Source organism: Sceloporus undulatus, chromosome 3 (genome assembly GCF_019175285.1).
Source record: "Sceloporus undulatus isolate JIND9_A2432 ecotype Alabama chromosome 3, SceUnd_v1.1, whole genome shotgun sequence".
Lineage (NCBI taxonomy): Eukaryota > Metazoa > Chordata > Lepidosauria > Squamata > Phrynosomatidae > Sceloporus > Sceloporus undulatus.
The window spans coordinates 117,203,497-117,224,394 of record NC_056524.1 but is presented as its reverse complement, the minus strand read 5'-3'; positions in this window follow the sequence as shown (position 1 = coordinate 117,224,394).

The window sequence follows — 20,898 nt, the reverse complement described above, 5'->3', positions numbered from 1 at the left end:
TGATGATGATGATGATGATGATGATGATGATGATGATGATGATGATGATGATGTTCTTGTTATGAGATTACATTTAGTCAGGGGGTGATTTTGTGCATTTCTGATAGTGCATTTTATTTTGTTTTGTTTTTGTATTACTTAAGAAAGACATAACGCTAAAATGTTCTAACTGTTGCATGTAACACAAACCAGTAAAAGTTTACTATTATATGGAAAAAGACACAAGTTTTGCACTGGTAAGTTTTGTGCAGAAACAGTATATTTTGTGGAAGTTGTAGTAACAACATTTAATAAACATTTGGCATCTTGTTCTTATTTTGAAGTTGAGGTATGTCAAGGGTCTTGTAACGTCCTTAAAATGCTGTCTCACTAAGTTGAGTCATCTAAAGTTGCCTGGAATCTTGTGAATGGCAAGATTCCCTCACATGTCTTAATGTCATCAATAATCATTCACCATTCTACTTGTGGCTTTAGCTTCTGTCTCAGCAGATGGTAAATCCGATATAGTTATTTGATTAAGAAACTTGGACAGCTCCTTTAAAATTTTTACTAGCACTCACCACTCCACTGAAATGTTAGTCACCAATTGTCTTGACCACATTCTGTGAGACTTGCTTTCAAAATTGTTCATCTCTGTGGTCAAAGAAGTTGAAGTGAGAAATCAGTTTCGCCAGTAGATCCACATCTACATATCCATCCATTGCTGTGCTAAACTATAACAAAATCCTGGGACTTAACTTTGCATATATGCATGTCTTTCCTCTGGGACTGGTAGGATGTTCATACAAAATCAAAAGAATATTGAAAATGAAACATGCTCAAAAGTAAGCGAAAGGAATGAAAAACAAAATAAGACCAAAAAAAATGCTTCCAATAATTTATGGAAATCAGTGGATAAATATCTTGGTGTTGCATAATCCAAAAAGACAAAAATGCTATTGTTTGAAGTTCTACCAATCCTACTTAAACCCATTAGCTGGTTTCAGAAGTTCTTTCTATGAAAACACAAGTTCATGGACACTCTTTATAATTGAAATTGCAATACTTCCCAAACATAGATAACTAAACGAACCTTTCAACTCTTGTTAAAAGCACTAGAATAATTGTGTTGCTAGTTAAATGGAAATGAGGAAAATGTGCTGGGTGGATTTATGTTCAGTGAGCATATACACTGTTAAAAAGAAATGTTTATTAAAAATGACCTCCTCGCATAAAGCTGTCAAGCGAGAAAGCAATACAAAGACCACTGAGGCACCTTTAAAAAGCTAAATCACTTTGAAAAGTCACTGTGACTTTAAAAATATAAAAATTAGGTTCCTTTGTCAATTTAGGTTTTGTTTCATTTTTTAAATTAATTCTGAATATCCTTGAAAGAACAATGGCAAACCTTTTCAGCGTAATAATTTTCTAATTGATAGTTGCAAACAATTAATATAATAACTAGGGTTCATTATACGTCAACAGGTCACTTGAAGACAGAGGGTATTATTCAAATCACATTGATAGCTCTGTGTTTGACCCCTGAACACAGCAAATGTAAGTAATTTCAGGTATAATCAAGCTAAACTCTGTCGCAGCCCGAAATGAAATCTGTCCTGTTATGAGTTATGCTAAATAAACATACATTTTAGACTTTGATGCATAAGGCAGGGAGTTGCTTCTTGCCAGAGTCTGCAAATCTTGTAAAACAGTATGCTGAAGGGTCGGGCAAAAGAGCTTGGATACCTTGGGGAAGCCAACCCTCATGCCCTTCTTCTCCTGCTGACAATGAAATGCTTTCATTGATGAGAGCAATCAGTACTAAACTGTCTTGTTTACCTCCATTGAATGGAGACTGCTAAACTGGCTCAGTCTGGTACTCTCCTCCCATTCTGGGGTACCATGCAATTTCCAGAGATGTTGCAAGAGCCCTATCTGGACTTAAAAGAGGGTAACTGTCTAGACTTAATTGGTTTTGTGTCAGGTATGCATCTCCATTATTATCACACACACTCAGGCCCTCTAAGAGTTATTATCAGTGCCCAGAGGGCAAGTCTGCAACTGACTTTTGTATAAGCTTTTCCATTCATGACTTTAAGGGGATGGTTTTGTTTTTGAACCCTCCACAGAATAACACTGGGGTTATGTTTTGTCCCACCATTCGTTATAGAAGACCACCCCTAAATTTTAAGAAAAAGGTCAAATATAGGCAAAGAGACAAAGCAATAGACACAGACACACACTTGCATAAAGATTCCTGATTGAGAGACCCCAAGGAGAACAACCAGCTTCCCTGCCTTATGGTGCTCTGCAGTCCAGCCATTCTATACTCTTCTTCAAGTCTGAGGGTGAGAAAATCCATGAATGTTTCAGTCTGTAGTTCCTTCAGCTTAGCTACACCTCTCGCTCCCTTATGTTGGTCAAGAGTAGGATTTGAGCACCTAGAATCATAGAGGTGGAAGAGACCACAAGGGCCATCCAGTCCAACCACCCCTCCATGCAGGAAATCTCAATCAAAGCATCCCCGACAGATCAGCCTCTGTTTAAAGACCTCTAAGGAAGGAGACTCCACTACACTCCGAGGGAGTGTGTTTCACTGTCGAACAGCCGTTACTGTCAGGAAGTTCCTCCTAATGTTGAGGTGGAATCTCTTTTCCTGGAGCCTGCATCCATTGCTCTGGGTCCTAGTCTCTGGAGCAGCAGAAAACAAGCTTGCTCCCTCCTCAATATGACATCCTTTCAAATATTTAAACAGGGCTATCATATCACCTCTTAACCTTTTCTTCTCCAGACTAAACATCCCCAGCTCCCTGAGTCGTTCCTCATAGGACATGGTTTCCAGACCTTTCACCATTTTAGTCGCCTTCTTTTGGACATGCTCCAGTTTCTCAACATCCTTTTTAAATTGTGATGCCCAGAACTGGACACAATATTCCAGGTGGGGCATGACCAAAGCAGAATAGAGTGGCACTAATACTTCCCTTGATCTAGACACTATACTTTTATTGATGCAGCCTAAAATTGCATTGACCTTTTTAGCTGCTGCATCACACTGTTGACTCATGTTCAACTTGTGGTCTACTTGGACTCCTAAATCCCTTTTACATGTAGTTTCATTCAGCCAGGTGTCCTGTGCCCTCCCCTCCCTTTTACTTTTCAAAACAGCTTACATTAAATATAGATTATTCTGTTAGTTTGTACTGCTATTTTTGTCCTTGTCCTTGTGCTTATCCTCAACTGAATTTTCAGTTTGGTTACTTTTCCATTTTTAAAACCTTCAGTCCAAGATCTTACAGAGAGTTAGTGCATGGAAGAAGCTTTCCCCTAGAAGCAGTAAATCCAGTGCATTGCTCTAAACAGTCCATCAGTATTAACTACACGGTGGAGGAAGATGGTGTGTGACCAAAGCAGTCTTCCTGTCAACACTTTGAGGCTATTTTCCCCCTCATAAACATCTGAAGATCTCTGGGTCCTTTACACTTGACCCACTTCTACCCTTAATACACTTTCCTTTAAATGAATTAGGGTTGAGGTCCCAGTGTCCTCCTCCTATCACAATTTTATCTTTGGTAGCATGTTGTCTGTGATGTTGTTGTTAAAAATTCACTGAGGCCAATACCCTTTTGGAAACAAATAAACATTAACTTTATTTATGTATTAAGACTGTATTCCAAGATTATTTCACAACTCATATGGTTACAGTTGTCACAATATTGTTACAAGTTATTTCTTATTCAGTTCCCTCACTGAACACTTTTAAAAGTAAACTGATTATTGCTTCCTTTAAACTTATTATCTTATACATCTAACTCTTCCCCTTTAACAGAACTATGAATTCTGCTAAGGTAAATCGGCCTAAAGTGACAACTCTCAGAACAGAACCGTTCTGAACTAACTCTTAAAACTTACACACTCTCTCTTGACTCTGACTTGCTCCTCTCTTTTTATAGTCACTCACCGCAGTCTGCTATCATGAAATTATATCTAAAACAAAAAGGGGAGGAAAATGTAATAGCCTAAAGAAATTTGACAAAAGAAGGATGAGTATGATATATAGAATCATATGGTTAAATAACTTCTGCTAAATTCACCTACCTATTTACCATCCAGATACCATATTTAAAGTATATGTTGAAAACTGTCAGTGTTATCCTATCTATTAGGATGTGGCATTAATAATGTTTTTTGCTATTGTTTAGTATTGTTCATTGTTGTTAACTGCCCTGAACTCAACTTCAACTTCTGGTGACCTGTGAATGAGGCATCTCCAAGACATTCTATCCTCAACAACACTGCTCAGTTCCTACAGACTCAGGGCTCTGACCTCTCTGATTTAGTCTATCCATGTGGTGTGTGGCCTTTCCCTCTTTCTGCTGTCCTCTGTCTTTCCTCTTATTATCTTTTCTAGTGAATCATGTCTTCTTATGGTGTGGTCAAAGTATGACAGTCTCAAATTAGTCATTTGGTTTCTTGGGAAAGTTCAGATCTGATTCGCTCTTGTACCCAATTGTTTGTCTTTTTAGCCATTCATGATATCCACAGAACTTTTCTCCAGCACTACATCTCAAATGATTTAGAATCATAGAATCATAGAGTTGGAAGAGACCACAAGGGCCATCCAGTCCAATCCCCTGCCATGCAGGAACTCACAATCAAAGCATCCCGGACAGCTGGCATTCCAGCCTCTGTTTAAAGACCTCTAAGGAAAGAGACTCCACTACACTCCAAGGGAGTTTGTTCCACTGTTGAACATCCCTTACTGTCAGGAAGTTCCTCCTAAGGTTGAGGTGGAATCTCTTTTCCTGTAGCTTGCATCCACTGTTGCAGGTCCTGTTCTCTGGAGCAGCAGAAAACAAGCTTGTTCCCTCCTCAATATGACATCCCTTCTTTCTATCCTCTTTCTTCACCACCCAGTTCTCACACCAATACATGACAGGCAATATGATGGCATGAACATTCCTTACTTTAGTGTTCAATTGTATATTTTTGCAATTTAGGATCTTGTCTGGTTCTTTCATAGCTGCCCTTCATATCCTAGTCGTCTCCTGATTTCCTGACTACAGTATCTGTTCTGGTCAATGACAGATTCAAGATATGGGAAGTCTTTGACTATTTCAGTTTCTTCATCATACATATTGAATATGTGAATATCCTCCATGGTCATTATATTAGTTTTCTTAATGTTCAATGTTAAACCTGCTTTTGTACTTTATTCTTTGATTTTCCTTAGTAGTTCTTCCAAGTCTTACAGTTGGCCCTTCTTATACACGGATTTTTTATACACGGATTCAAACATACACGGTTTGAAAATGTTCCAAAAAAGTATAAATTTACCTTGATGTTCCATTTTTTATTAGGGACACCATTTTGCTATGTCATTATACTTAATGGGACTTGAGCATACACAGATTTTGTTATTCACGGGGGATCTTGGAACCAAACTCCAGCGTATAACAAGGATCCACTGTATTATTTCCTGCTGGTATCATGGTGTCATGTGTGTACTGTCAAGTAAAATAAAACCTCTGAAAGCCACTACCTCTTGAACTTGCTGTAATGAGCAAACCATCAAGTGGCTACTTTAGGCTCAGTGTAAGGTCACAATGAAACACAGCAAAGACAAGAGTGTCTAACAATATTATAGGCTTGCCCTTGGCTTTGTACTATTTCCCCAAAACATATTATACTGGTCTTGCTGTTAGTTGAGCTCCATTCATGTTTTATGGCAACATTACTACAGAAAATTCTTAAAACTATTTATGTTAACCATTAAACTTACATTTTAGCTTAGGACACCAGTAAGGATATCAATGAGAAACACGATAACTCTGAGGTGGCAGATAATTTGTAATAAATGTGCTAAACATATGGTCTAATGGTAGAAAGGCAATGTTATGAGGTGTAAACAAAGTTGAAACTGGATGATGCCTGCATTCAGATCCCTGCACAACCAATTGTAATATCTGGTAAGTAAAGGAGAGCTAACCATGAAGATTTGGGGACACCTCTGACACAGGTTCCAATACCCTTATCTTTTCCTGTAACTGGTTGATATCACAACAACTTCCTGAGGAAGGAGTACTGAGATGACAGACTCTTCCAGGATAGGGACAAGGGGAAAAAACATTTACTTCTCGTCTTGAAAACAAATTACCATTTTTGCATCTTCCAGATGAATTTGAGAACTGAAACACTTCATTAGTTAGACCTCTTTGATTTACTATGCAGTTTCCTGAACCAAACATTTTAAAAATATAAAATGATAAAACTATAAATACTGTAGCAGATTTTCTGGTTTACTAAAACAACCAATAAAACCAACTAAAATAGGGCTGCAACAGTTTAAAAGAAGCTACCACCATGATCTTGACCTCCTGGTGGGAATGGCATGCAATATTTTGACTGAATGCCAAATTTTTGGGTCTGTGGACCATGACGAAATATGACTGACTGAAAAGAAAATGTTTACATTAGTGTAAGGTGCACACACACACACATATGGGAAGATACTACATATAATTATGTTCCAGCAAATAGCTTGCAGAAAAGAGCATGCAAAGTATGTATTTCTCAGAAAAATGTGTGCACAGATACATGAACATTTCTTTGTGGATTATTTTTTAAAAAGTGGATGGTGTTGAACTTAAAATGGCTGGGAGAGGGACAAATACAGAGATAAACTAAACCTGATAATGATGACTGTGAGGACATTCATGAAGTTGAATTGTGACCAAACTTTAGAATTCTGTCTAAATTGGGCTGCATTTGCCTTATATGTACATAAGGAGTCCACATGTACATAAGCTTTTTTTGCATTTTTTTTAAAAGTATAATACACCTTAGTATGTTGTCAAAGGTCAGAACTGAGACTTCATCTTTTCTAAAGAAGAGAATACTAACAAAATGCATTAGGGCTTGGACAAGCACTTGTATTGTTCATGTTCAATGATGCTTTCTAACTCTATTACTTAGAAATAAAATTCCACAGCCACTTAACGTAGGGATTACTGGGGTTAATCTTTTCCAATACACATTTTCTTCTATCAAAAACTGCATATTTGACACCATTAATAGACTGATGACATTGCAGCCATGTGTCAGAATTATGCCTGGCACACTATTTTCTCTTAAGTAAAATTAGAGGGTTTTGTTTCAATTAATGAGATTTTAATTACATCCAAATAAGTGAATATTCTTGGCTGAGTTTAATTAGTTCAAATCTAATGACGTCAAAGTGCAAATATGAATAATTGGTTTTGACTTCAAAGTGGAATTCACACCATATCCATGTGGCATGAATTAATATCAAGTTACAGAAATATTGAAGCAATTAACTGTGAACATTTTTTGCAAAGATTCTATGCTCTTTCAATTGTAAGAAGCCTGTTGTACAAGTTAAATTTGCATCAATGAAAGCAAATATAATTTTTGAATAATAATCCTTTTTAGCACAGGAATTGTTTTTTTCCCTTCTTACAGCATTTGAAGAACATGCACTCTGTATAACTAGCTAAGTAAAACTTAGTGCACAGAGAGATACCGTCTGTCCTGAGGCATGCCTCTGAAAAGCTTAAGTAAATTTTCAATACTCTTTGCAAAATAACTTCCTGAAATAACATCACTGCACTAATAGATTGTAGCAGGTCAAGAACATGAAAATCATGCACTGAAGCATATGAATCTTCAATATGTCAAGAATGTCAGCCCTGTGGCATCAATATGACATGTTGGCATGGCACAAGTAATACAGTACTGTGAGATGAATGACATATTCACTTTAGATATAGTGAAATTTGCATTCCCTATATATACAAAGCAAGAAATTACAGTTTGGAAACAACTATTCCTTTTTTGTTTTACTTTGTTTTTGGTGTACCTCTAAGCAGGAAATGAATGTATAAATTGTCAGGTACTGTATGAGTCCTACTAATTGGGTACAGATTTTATACTACATACACCATAAAATCCACTGTTGAGATGAAACTGCAAGCAGTTCAAGCCAAAAAACCTAATGTATAAGGGGATTCAGACAATACCAGAAAGCCAACCCCATGTCACAGGCTGCCATATTGTTCTAGGGTCTTTTGCACTTCCTTATCTCAGGCTATTGACCATCGAAGGATGCCATTATGGCACACAATTTTCATCCTGCTTCATTGTTGACAGAGTCAACTGCCAGCAAATAACAAATAAAGTGAGGCTTGCTTATTTTACAAAGCAGACCATTAAGCACTAAAGGAATGCTTTTATATGGAGATGATGGATCATCTGCCCTGACCTGATGATATTCACTTACTCCTTGCCTTTCTTCTGTCTTGCACTCAGTGCATTGAATCCCCATATAGAGATGATATCGTGATACATTGTTTGGCTAAATACCAGACACTTCACTTGTAAAGTACCTTATAAAGATGAATTCGATGAACATTCGATGAGTGAACTTTTACTGTACAAGATAAAAATCAGCATAAAATCCCAAAGAATCGGAAGCAATAGCTGATCCACACTTTTTTTTTACCATACAATTAAGGGGACAAGAGTACCAGAGACTGTGATTAATGTTTCTCTGATTTGAGAGTTTAGAAAGATTGTTTCTGATTACAGTTTTGCCATTTAGGAAGTCTGTTTCTGATTGCTTCATTTATTTATTTTTTCTAAGCCACATTTTTTATATGTAAATTAATATGTTATTCCTGCAAACACTCTACCTTCAGATGTAGACTCTAAAACACAGGTATCCTACTTCATTTTGATTGTTGTATTTAGTCTACAAAATGTTCCCAAATCATCTATGAAAGATAAGCAGAAACATATAAATACATACATACAGAATACAGTTTCTGTCACAATCTATCCCAAAGAGGTGTGATACAAATAAATAAATTATTATTATTATTATTATTATTTCAAATTTTAGATTACAAGCAAATGGTTTGCACTTTTAAATCACTTTGATCTCATATGCAACTCTTTACTGTAGAAATCAATGAGACTTAAAAACATTAACCTCTGGCTAATTTCCCCTGTGTTATTTAATTGTGTATAGATCCTGGTACATCAATGACCCAAGATGCAGCAAGGTACCTAAGTTGCTCAAGGGATATCTGGAAGAAGGCTACAATTTCAAGCTTAGTTTGTCCCATCAACTGTCAAATATTAAGTAATAAAGGCTCTGTTTCAAATTTATAAAGTGTCATATCCTTTGCATAATTATGGGTGTCATCTCCCATGCAGAGGCATGGGAGACAATTTATAATTCTGAACTGGATAAGATCAGTCCAAAAGACAAAGCCTAATGTCTTGGTTGACATTTTGTCTGGCTCTATTTTGCGAAGGCAAAATATATGTCTTCAAATCCTTCACTCCAGTAGTTTTGACCAATTATAATCAATTTAGAAGCCAAGGTTTTACTATCTCTACTTGAGGCTTCTACCTGGATATCTAGAAATAAACCTGGAGATTGAGTTTTCAAAATTTCTCTGAAGCATAGAGAATTGGACTAGTGATTATGAATTGGAATTGGCTAGTCATTATAAAAGGGCAAAGGGTAAGTGACAATTCCCGTGATTCCTTCACCTTTCTTCACCCACTGCATTCCAAACTGGAGCAACAATTTCTCTTCAAATAATGGAATGGATAAGGATCTAGGCAGAAGATGGCAGTCAATTCCAAGTTGACTTAAAAGAGCAATAGAAGTTGAATTAACAAAAGGTGAAAGAAAGTTGTTAACTACAGAACAGAGCAGAAGAAATGCAACCAAATGTTTTGCCAAATAGATGCACCAACTAATGATATTATTTCTTAAAAGATGTAGATTTTGCCTGACAGCACTCTTAAAATTGGTTCCACTAACATAAGTTGTGGTGCTGCAGCAATAAACCATATCCATAAGGAATAGAAGCAAAGAATTTGGGAACTTGACCTGCTACTATCAAATCTGAGTGGACTATTAACCAAAAATAACACTACATCTCAGGAGTAGTTTCCTGTTGATGGAATAATGAGACTTATCAGAGTTGCAACCCTCATCCCATATCATAGTACAGTGGGCCCTTCCCTTACATGGGAGATCCGTTCCCCGCATGAGGGCAAATCTGCATATGTCCACGCCCCATAGGAAACAATGGGGCACATGCATGCCATGGCAGTGCAGTGCGTGTGCCATGGGCGCAGGCACCATTGTTTATATTGTCGCATAACTTCTGCGTATGTAGTGTGGATGCAGCAGGAAGCCACATATACGCGGGCGCACTGTACATATATCGGAGATAGATAGAAAATAGATCTGTCAGTCATACAACTCTACTTCATGTCAAAAAATGTTCATTGGTCTTTGAGCTTAATCTGGGTCCTGTACACACTGCCATTTTCTACTTCCACTGAATGCAGATGAAACCTTAGAACTGGAGCTGTTATGTTGTCCCTCTTGGAGACTACATGGACTCTATACCAAAGAATGCAAGAAGGATGCTTCCTACAGACTACACACTAGGTCCAGCCACCTTGATAAGATGCCAGACGACTCAATTTTTCCACGCAAAGCATCTATAAAAGCAACAACAACAATTGGTGTGGCACAGGATACTGTCTCCACTCTCCAACCCACCCTATCCCATCATATATAGATATAGATATAGATATTCACTCCATCTCATAACATATTTCTTCTTGAATAAAGGAAAAAATAGGACAAATCCATGCTAAAGTGATTGATGTAGAAGTAACACTAAAATGCTCAAGTGTGGATCATCAATGAATGAAAAAAAATGTGATATGCAAAAGAGACAATAGCTAAGAGCACTTATTTGTATGAAAACCCATAGATCAAATCCTTTAGCCACTCACATAATATCATAGTAAAAAAACCAAAATGAGGGGGTGAGCTTGATGGAGGAGATAAACCCTCCCAAAGTGCTGTAATATAAGCATCAAAAGGAATGTTATAAAGCCTCTTAATGATTCTCAGCTTGAGCACAAGGTATATTGCACTGTCAGGCTTATGCTGTGCTTTCATCCATCTGCTGGTTTGAAGTGTTGCAAGCTAGCATTTACTCATCAAGTAAATGCTCCATCTGCAGTTAGTTGAGTTCATTTGTTTCTCAAAACCATTTCCCTGTCGAACACTTCTTTCTCCTTGTGTGAAATTTAAAATGAAATGTGTTAGAAGAATTACTTGTTTCAAAATCACAGCAAAACATCGGATCTATATAGGTCATTTCTCAATGAAATGTATGAAGAATTAAGAGGAACAGAAGCCCCTCTCAATTCACTTGACCCTGTATTGTAATGCACTATGTACTGATTAACCATTCCTCTGAATGCAGTGAATGGGAACTAGATAAAGAGACAAAAACCACAATATTCACTGAAGTTCCATAGACTGTCTCCTTTCTCACCTCTCTCACTGATTTATATGCAGTTTGCACAAAAATGTTCCTTATCCTACAGTCCCTGTTCTTATTTTTGTTGTGTGTCTTCAGGTCATTTCTGACATGGTGACCCTAAAGCAAATCAGTCAAAGGTTTTCTGGGCAAAAGTTCTCGTCTCCATGAATCTTTGTCCAATGCTCAAACCAAATCATGCTGGCTCTCTATAGGCCTTGTTTTTGTGGGGGGAGGCATGTCCTAGATATCTCAATTTAATATTTCACCTGGATCCAGAGGAAGCTGGTCCTATTGTAGTCCTGTTACAATTAATGGGACTTTTAATTACTTTGCATCCAAATCAATAGAATGCAAGTTACGTATGGTTACTTTGTTCCTTTTGATCTGTTGCTGTTATGGAACTAAAGTGCAACTAATTTCTTCTGTATTCAAATCATCAGGAGAACCACTCTTAGAGTTACCACATCACAGTTAGGAAGATTTGAACTGACAATTGTAAACATTGGGGGGGGGGGGGGGTATAGAAATGGGCCTGAGAATAATATGTTTAACTTCTTGTCCAACACAGGTATCCTTTAGCCAGAACTAGATATTCATCAGCAAATATGGGTCTTACAAACCTATGTTTTTCTCTAATGTATAATATGGAAGCAATGAGGCATTTTCAACAGAAATGAATATGTTTAATCTTCCACTGTCTGTCATTTTGATATGCAGTTTCTTCTTCAACTCCTAGATCAGGAGAACTAGCCTTAAAGCATGTGGGACAGAAAAAGGTCTGAGGGGGTGTACGTCTAGAAAGAGACACTTCCCTGTTACAGGTCACTTCCATAAACCATTTGGGAGTAACTTGAGGAAGAATATATTTTTTTGCTTCGGGGAACATTTTTTTGTTTGGGGGCTCTGAGGGTTGGGGAAATGAAACAACCACATTAGTAAGGCTTTTTATGAGTTTTGGGCATTTTGAGGGGCACAAAATCACCCCATAGTCAGCCCAAAATTATTGGGGGGAGACTTGTATGTGGCTTCAACAGCTGCTGAAAGAGACCTAGAAGTTGGCTGCATGGGCCAAAAGGCCTGTCTTCCCCCTGGTCTCATGTTATCTAGTCAAATGATACAGGTTCAACCCCCCCATGGCACCTGGGGATAAAGAGCCTGTTTGCCAGGGTAAAATAGCCCTAGTTTTCCACAATTTCTAAGAGACGTTGTGGCAAAATCAGGTTGTTCAGACCCCCCCCCCCAAACACACACACACACACTACAGTACACCCTTGCCTTATGCGGGGGATCCGTTCTGGACCCCCACACACATGTAAGGTAAATAGCGCGTATGCTCAAGCCCCATTGAAAATAATAAAGAGCAGCCTGATAAGAGCTACGTCTAGATTTTGTTTTATCTCTTTTGCCCACTCAGCTTGTCAACTGTCTAATCAAAATAAATCACACCTGGTCTTTTACTACCACCTGCTTAACTCATTCCAGTTAAAACACATATTTTATCTATAATCCCATCTAGAACCCAGTAGAAGTTTTCATTGGCCCCTTACAGACTGCCCAAATAAAGCTGCTTCGGTTCTTCACTTTGGAGGTATGCTGTTTAAAAGATGCATGTGTCCTTAGAGTCCAGACACTGCACCAAAGCTATGCTCCTGTCCTTAAGACTGGATCGTGGCTTTGGCGCAGCTTCTGGATTCTTAGGATGCATGCATCATTTAAACAACATACCTCCAAAATTATCCAAAGCAGCTTTATTTTGGCCTGTCTGTATGGGGCCATTATTGCACTAGCCTAAGCACCTTCAAGGAGGTTCATTCTTTATTACATGTGAGAAGGCATTTCTTATTTTATTAACATTCCAGATCATCTGGCATGTATCCCAGACTGGAAGTGATGGTAGTATTAAGGATTCTGAATAATAGACCCACACCCTCACAGATCTAATTGCTCATATATGTTATTGCATCATTTATCTTAATCTCTATATGTGATACTAAATTAAATTCTGTTCTTTAAAGTTATATGAGCAGGCCAAAAAATTGGCAGCTGAATATGCCTGGCCTATAACACTGTACCTATTGATTCCAAGTGGCCCATGTATTGCTTCTTGATCCACCACTGGCTATGAGCACTAATTTTGTCAAGGTTATAGATTATAAACTTCCTATCACAATATTAATTCTCAAAAGTTACAAACAGATAATCATAATATTATCCTATAGCATAAAACAAAACAAAACAAAAAGAGAGGAAGGAATTTTGGAGTACCTTTAAGAATAACTATTTGTTTTTGTCTTTTTAAGCATGAGCTTTTGTGGAATTCAAATTCAAATTTTGTGGATCTAAACTGTAAATAAACCATAAACCTTCAAAAAAAATTGTGATACCGATTTCTCAGGTGGTAGGTCTTAGCCATGGAGTCTCGTGGTTAAATAAATCAGTCTTAAAAGTAGTGCTGCATTCCTTCTTTCTTTACCCCTCTTTTCCTTCCACATTTATCATAAATACAATTTGCACAAGAGAATAATTTCATTAATGAGTCGTTGTTTTCTATGTTATGATACATAATGAATAGTTCAATTTGAGATACTGGTTGAAGCCATCAGGGCTGAAACCAAAAAATTAATTACTGATAAATGCCTGTTGAAGATGTGTTCATTTGCTACCAAGATGGCATGTAACAGATAAGCAGAATTTAATTTCAAACTGCTAACCTTGTATCAGCCTGTTAACCTTATATTGAATAGAATGTTGGCACCATCTTCCATGGATTAGCTCTTGGGTCTTGCACAATTTCACTTTAAGACACTGAAGACAGCTCCACACAAACAGCAAGGCAAATTATATTTTGAAGTAAGAGAAGTGTCTGTAAATTAAATTGTGCAGGTTGAGAAAAAACTGACATCTAAGAAAGTATGAAGTTTGATTATTAAATTAAATTCTCTGATGTTTGAAACAACTAACTTCTGTGAATTCTACTTACCTCACCCTTTCTTCTTAACTTGTATTCTGCATTACAACAAAATGCCACACAAGGGAGTATTTTCCAGAAAAAGAACCATATACCAAACAAGTTGATGAGGTTTCTTTCGTGAGACAATAAAGACAAAACATAGTCAGGTGAACACAGCACTTCACAGAGAGACAGAGAGAGTACTGAAAGTAGCATTTCTTTTCAATCAGTCCTAATTAAGTGAAATCACCATCATCAAGAAAAACATGAAGGAAAGGTGAAATGACTAAAATATTGACACCCTCATGCTCCAAATCAACAGATGACCCCTGGAGTGGGAGGAATAGTCTGCTTGTTTATACATTACAATATGCCTTAGCCTAGATTGTATTATATAGCAAAGCAAAGATGGTCAAATATTGTAGGGACTCTTGAATAGTGGTAGTATATTAACAAAAGTGAGCCAGGAAGTAACTTCCAACCATTTTGTTTTGTTTCTTTTAATTTAGATCCATCTAAGAAGGGGTGGGCAAATAAACAGGGCTCAGTGATCAGTTTTCACCCACTCACACCTGCTTGGCAAGCTGTACCAGTATGTTATTGGCAAAATAGAAGTGACATCACATCAATTTTGGTTTGTGTCGGGACTGATTTTATAGGATGGGGTTGTGGAAGAAGAAGCATGCCATCACATATTTAGGGTTGTTTTTTCAGGTTCTCTACAGCATTTGCTGGCAAACGTTACCAAAAACCATGAGCCTGCGCGTGTTCCTGAGGGTAGGGGACTGAAAGCTGTATATAGCCTGCAGGCCACACTTTTTCAACCTCTGATATAAGAGTAAAAGATAGATCTTGGAAGTGTTGCCTTACTTTGTGATAGTATTGGATAGCAAGCATACTGTCCTATCTTCTCCCAATTCCATGTGACACATATGCATGAAAAAAAATTATAATGTTGCAGTGGATCTGTGGCGGGGTACAGACCGCCACTTTGCAGCGGTCTGCCGCCGCCGCCAGTAGGTCCGCGGGGGAGCCGGAGCCTTCACACGGCCCGACTCCCGCGCGGACCGAAAAAGAAGCTCCAAAATGGAGCTTCTTTTTAAGTCGCGTTTGCGACGTAGCGAGGCGCCAGGGGCGCGCTCGCTACATCACAACGCCCGCGACGCGTACGGACGCTCAGCGTCCGATACGTAATGATGGCGGCGCCCGTATGAACAGGGCGCCGCCATCTTGTACGTATTCAATACGTACTAGGGTTAGGGGGGGTGCGGAAGCACCGCCCCTTCCTAACCCTAGTACGTATTGATGACGTACTATCTGGCGGTCTGTAAACCGCCTGTGTATTGTTTCTCTTCCTTGGACCTCAACAAAGAGGAAGACAGAGAGAACAAGAGCCAAGAAGAAGTTTAGTAAGCAGTGAGAGCTGACAACTGTAAAGTAACTCTTGTCCATGGCTACACATGCAGCTGTGGGAAACCTGTGCAACTGTGTGAACAATAACCATCAGATATATTCCCCATCACATGCACAATAATTTGTGCTCTACAAACAGACTTGTACTAATGTTTAGAAACAGATGAGATTCTGAGACTGAAGAAGCACCTAGTCATGAAAAATATCTACGTGTGAGTGAGGTGGTCATTTTTGTATCATTAAAAATAGGAGATACATTTTTATAGCTTGTGCACGTCATTTGATATTTTTATATAAAAATATGGAACCCTTTAGATTCCTATTCACAGATACAGTGTATCACTTTCTTTTCTTCTACACTTTTGTTTGAGGTTACCTTACTATACTATTTTTGCCACTGTTCTGGATGATTCAAAGATTCAGAATAAAGTATGCAAATTGAGTGCAAAATTTCCAAGTTTCTTCCTGAATACCACTTGAATTGGGGTACATGCTTGACACATAATGGAAACAGCAGCTCTCTACAAATGCATACCTCATCCTCAAAGGAAAGGGGGATAAAGAGAGACTTGAGAGACTGTGGAGTTGTACTAATTGAACATGGTCAAGACACAGTTAAGGAATCTGAATATGACAGTGTTGGTAAGAAAAATAACACTTTTCAGCCATAGATTTATGAAGATGACAATGCGGCTTTTGGACATTCTCCAAAAAGATCTAATTCTTCCTTTTGCATCAGCCCTCAAGAGCAGAAGAGGTTGTTGTTTTTTTAAGATTCCTCCTCAACAAAATTGATTAGGTAGTCTGATTTTATACCTACTTTGAACTTCATGATAGGATGCTTCTTGTCTGACAAGATAATAGGTTTGACCAGGATATAGCCAAAGTAACATCACATTTCAGTGATAATATTCCACAGTGTGTTACTGCCATAGATGTTGCTGATCTAACAGTTTTTATCACACTGTTAGAAATGCCTTGTGGATTATAAAACAATGACAGGAGATAAATCGAGTCATTTAGCTTTTTCTTGGTTCATAAATATTTCCCTTTCCCCATTTTTATTTTATGAAGCAGTGAGATGCGCAGAATATTTTCATTTTAGGAGTCTAGCTTCTCACTCCTTTTTCCCCCATCAAGGGAAACGTTAAAGGTGTTGACTTTTATATTTGGTTGTTGGTAGAGCTTTTATATCGGATTCTAAACTACAATGCATGAAGTAAAAGATTCAAATCTGGGAAGAATTCCAGATAGCCCTTACTATAATAATGATCTCTTTCTTCTATCTCTAGTACAGATCTCTAGGATCTGCTGCAGAATAATTATGCTTTTGAAGTAATTAATAGGCTGGCATTTGTCTCTTTTTGTGGTTATGTTAGCATTATAAATACCTTCAAATCAGGATGCACACATCACTTTCCACTTTTTAACATATACTCATCTTTCAGAATTGAGGAAATTGTGAAAAGTGTTGCATCAAAACCTTTCCTTTGCCCTCCACCCCCAGCAATGATGTTTCCAGACACACTGCAGTCTACACACAGACACACATGGCACACAATTCTGTACTCATTTTCTTACATAGAGATTGTGGTAGGTATAGTGATAGACAGACATAGAAATCAGTGAAACTATGAAACAAGCTTAAGTTGGGCTGGACAGAATGTTGATTTATACCATCTATGCTGATTTTCAATGTAAACAACAATCAGAAGAACATCATGAATAACAAAAGAGAATCTCAAAAATGGCTTAACCTTCAAACCTCCTCTGAACAAATCATGGTAAAAAAAACACCATGATAGGGTGTCTTTAGGGCTGGCATAAGTCAGAAATGACTTAAAGGCACACAGCAACAACAAAGAAGTGAAAAATATATTTTCCCCCCTGAGGAGTTGAGATGTTTATTGAAAATATCTATTTCACACCTTCTGTGACTCTGGAAACAAAAACATGCCTTGCGTTGGGAACATTTTTCAACGGTGGTAGTGTGCTTCGGTAAACAAAACTACAAACAAAACTATATGTCCACTTTAAAAATACAAATGGCTATGGATTTACACAGGTGAAAGTATGCACAAACACGCTTCATCCAATGGGAAAAGGCTGACAGAATTCATGCATTAGAAAATCTGCAAAAAATAAAGGCAAACAATAGGAAAAGCATATACAGAAAGTGTGTGCAAGTTCCTTCATAGGCAGAAGAAGAAAGAATGCACCACAACTTGGGAAGAAGAAAGGTTTGAAAGCAGCTGGGATTCTGAGAAATGTAACATCCTAAAATTAGACCCCAGTCCAAAACACACTGCAGAAATAATCCAGTTTGAGACCACTTTAACTGTCCTGCCTCAATGTTAGGGAATTCTTGGAACTGTAGTTTTGTGAGACATTTAACCTTCTCTGTCAGAAAGCTCTGATGCCACAATAAACTACAATTCCTTGGATTCCTTAGTACTGAACCAGGGCAGTTAAAGCGGCCTCAAAATGGATTATTTCTGCAGTATATTTTAGAATTCAGAGGTATTAAAATGTCTAGTATAACATCCCTAGAATGCCCCCTTGCTGATCTTGTGGAAAGCTTTAACCATCTTGGTCTGCCATGGAGAAACTGTATCTTTACATTTGAGAAACCGTATCCCTCCATATGAACCTATGAGAGCCCCAGATTTTCAGGGGAAGGCTTTCTCTCAGTCCCACCACCATCACAAGCTTGCTTGGTGAGGACACAAAAGAGACCCTTCTCAGTGACTGCTACCAACCTCTGGTAAAAATGTTTTTATTCAGACAAGCTTTTTAAAAATCTTGAACGGGTGGGTTATTTGGGGGGGGGGTTATGTTTTTAGCTTTTTTATGTATTAATGTTAACTTATATTGTTTTAAATAGATGATTTTAATTGGTTTTTTTTTTTTATTTTACTGTAAAGTTTTAGAAATGTTTTTATCTTGTAAGCCATCTTGGGTTTCTTCCTTGGAGAAAGGTGGCATAGAAATGAAATAAGATGATAGACAGATGATAGATAGATAGATAGATAGATAGATAGATAGATAGATAGATAGATAGATAGACAGATAGATGACCATCTTGGCTCTATCTGAAACCCATTTTTTTTCCTTTGACAGTTATTGAATCAGTGGGGAGATACAGGGCCAGAACAGACTGGCAGATTCAGCCATCTTTAAGGCGTCTTGGAATCGTTTACAAATGCCATCCCTCAAGCCGCCTGGAAGTTGTGCCGGCAATTACATGCTGGGCAGCTTTGTTGTGACATGGCCTTAGATACCACATGCCCCCAATCCAGCTGAAAGCTTGCTGAAGCTGTGATGGGGTAGCTTCAACCCACCCCAAATAGAAGCAGCTCTTTGCCACTCATATTTGAGACAGATTCTGGAGAGATTTGGAGCCATGGCTTGTAGTTGCTATGGCCCTAATCTGGCTGTGTCAGGGGATGGTTGAAGCCTCCCCTTTGGGCTGTCTGCTTTGCCCCCCAGTCATTCAGATAGTCTGGACCTAAGCTGCTTTATTATTATTATTATTATTATTATTATTATTATTATTATTATTCCTTTCATCAATATCCCACATTCCTACCAGTACAGGGACTCAAGGCGGCTAAGAAATCTAAAACAGTCCAACTTAAAATAGTATAAAACATTAAAAATTATAAAGTTTCAAAAAACAATTAAACAATTCAAACAATTAAAAACATTACATTATTAATATTTAAAACTCTTTAAAACTCTTTAAAACAAAAACAAAAACTCATTTAATCTTTATAAATCATGACCAGCACTTTGAATTGTGCCTGGAAATAAACCAGTACTCAGTGAAGCTGTTTCAATAAGGGAATTATATTTTCCCTGTAGTTAGCCCTAGTGAGCGTTCTGGCTTTAAAAACTGATATGAAGTGCCATAAAGGTGAGAAAATCTGTTTTAAAAAATAGGACAATTGACAATGTGATAATATATTTGGCCTGCTTCCTCTTCATTTAGTGAGGTTGTGAAGCAGCTGTATGGTTGTGAACATTTGGCACTGTTCCATTTGGCTGCAACAACAGGAGCTTGTTCATGAAAATTAAACCTCCACACAGTTTACCTCATGATGAATCAAAACAAGACAATATTTATATAAACCTGGCTTAATTCCCAACAAATACCAATTTTTATTATGCAAAATGTTGTATGTGACTATGCTGTGCAAATTTGAATTGCAGCATTTCCCATCCAGGGATCCTTCCCCCTTAATAAGCAGCTTTCGTGGCCAAACAAATTCTCTACTGTGACTTTTTAGCAAAGCCAAGGTTTATATTCTCATGCTTAGTTTCAATTTCCATTCACCAGAGCGTCCATAACAGGTATTGTAAATGCTACGCCTGTCTGTCAAATCAGCAGAAGGCTACCCTCAGAGTGAATGCTAAGTGGTATTTACACTTTCTGCTGCCTTTCTCATTCAACCATTTTGGAATTGTCCTCTGCTGCAGGGCATACTTTTTCCCCAATTTTCATTTTCATTTTACTTTTCCCTTTCCATTTTTCTTTTTTGGAGCTCTTTCCCCCATACTAGTTCATGATCCAATCTACAACATACACAATCAGTTGTACAACATATAACAGAAAAACAAGTACGAACTTCGTCGATTAGTATTATACCAGTTGTACTGCCTCAGCATCCACAACCCTCTCTTTTCAGCTGTTGTCTACCTAGTGTATGACAGATATTTAACTGCAAGCTTGAAAGGTTTTCTAATTAAACTCTTCAGGGTGACTATTCAGCAGAATTTGCAGAATAGCAAGCATGCAGTCCTCTATTAATGTTAATGGAAGCTGTATGGTTAATTGAATCACTGAACTTCCCCCTGAATATTTACCACTCTACGTCCTTGCAGCAAACATTATATAATCAAAATAATCAGTCATGTACCTTATGGAAATAGTCAGTGTTTCCTTAAATTATTTAAGATCATAAACACCTGCTGCCTAAAAGCATTTCATGAGCCTGACCTCCAATGACTTGGAGCTCTGAGGAATTGTCTTAATTGGACTGGTTAATTTTCTATAATGAGTCAATCCCTTCATCCGCTCTTTTCTAATAAGCAATGCTGCATCTGAAATGATTACTTCAACTGGCGGGCGTAGGCAGAAGCCTAACCAAATCAAACTGTCATTAAATTACC